We start from the raw sequence: 1,083 nt of genomic DNA, 5'->3' as shown, positions 1-1,083 counted from the left end.
TGCATGGAATCAATCCTTTGTTTAATTTATTTTTAGAATGTCTCAATTAATCTTCTAAAGTGCGAGGGTCATCGGAAGGATCACATCATTCACGTGCATTTTTAAGTAACTATCATATTAGGTGTTATTTAAGTAACTATCATATCTCTATCTCAATCATGAGTAACATTATCCATCATGCACAGCACAAGTAAAGTTGCAAGTCTTTGATATAGTAGAAAACGAACGTGGTTGATCTAGATTTAAGATGGACTTGGATTGTCTGCAGCTTTTTTCCTGCTGCCCACTCTTCTGCCTTGATTTGTTTGAACCCTTGGATTATACCATATGCATATTAATTTTCAAAAATATTATTTTCTAATGCCTATCAACCATTGATTTGGAGCAGGATAGTAAGCAGAATAGAAAAGCTCATTTAAGATAGACAAGTTAAGTAGTTCATATATTTTTAAACTTTTGTTAATTAGACATTGACTTCGTTAAGCATATGATTATAATAATGAAATCTAACGTTGACCCCTTCGTTTTATTAAATTTAAAAAGTAACTTTTACTTATTTTGATATTAATTTTGGCATAATTGTAAAGATTAAGTTGTGTGCCGTTTTATTATCAATTGTAAAAGTAATTCCTAAACATGATTCATATACAATTGATAGTAATTTTGATATGTAAAAATATCAAAATAGTTATGCCAAAATAATTTCTCTACATGATTCAGCTACAATTGATATTTATGCCAAAATATCAATTGATATTTTTTTACATTATTTATACAATTGACATTTTTTACTTGAGTAAATAACAGTTTAGGTAAATAGTGGTAGTCATTCAGTATTTTCTAAATTCCATTGTTTAGTTTCACTAAGAAAAAAACACACAATTGGCTTGCAAAATCGCTTTCTAGTTATTGGTAAGTTTAATTAAATTGTAGGTTTTGAAATTATTTAATGAGTTAGTCAATGTTGGGGATTGGATCATCTCCTTCCATTATTTCTCTTTAATTATCTCCTTCACAAATTTGTCTCTATCTCTCTCTTTAATATTCTCTCTTCTTACTTTTATATATATATATATATATATA

Source organism: Vicia villosa, linkage group LG1, assembly GCF_029867415.1.
Source record: "Vicia villosa cultivar HV-30 ecotype Madison, WI linkage group LG1, Vvil1.0, whole genome shotgun sequence".
NCBI classification, from domain to species: domain Eukaryota; kingdom Viridiplantae; phylum Streptophyta; class Magnoliopsida; order Fabales; family Fabaceae; genus Vicia; species Vicia villosa.
This window is presented reverse-complemented; position numbering follows the sequence as displayed.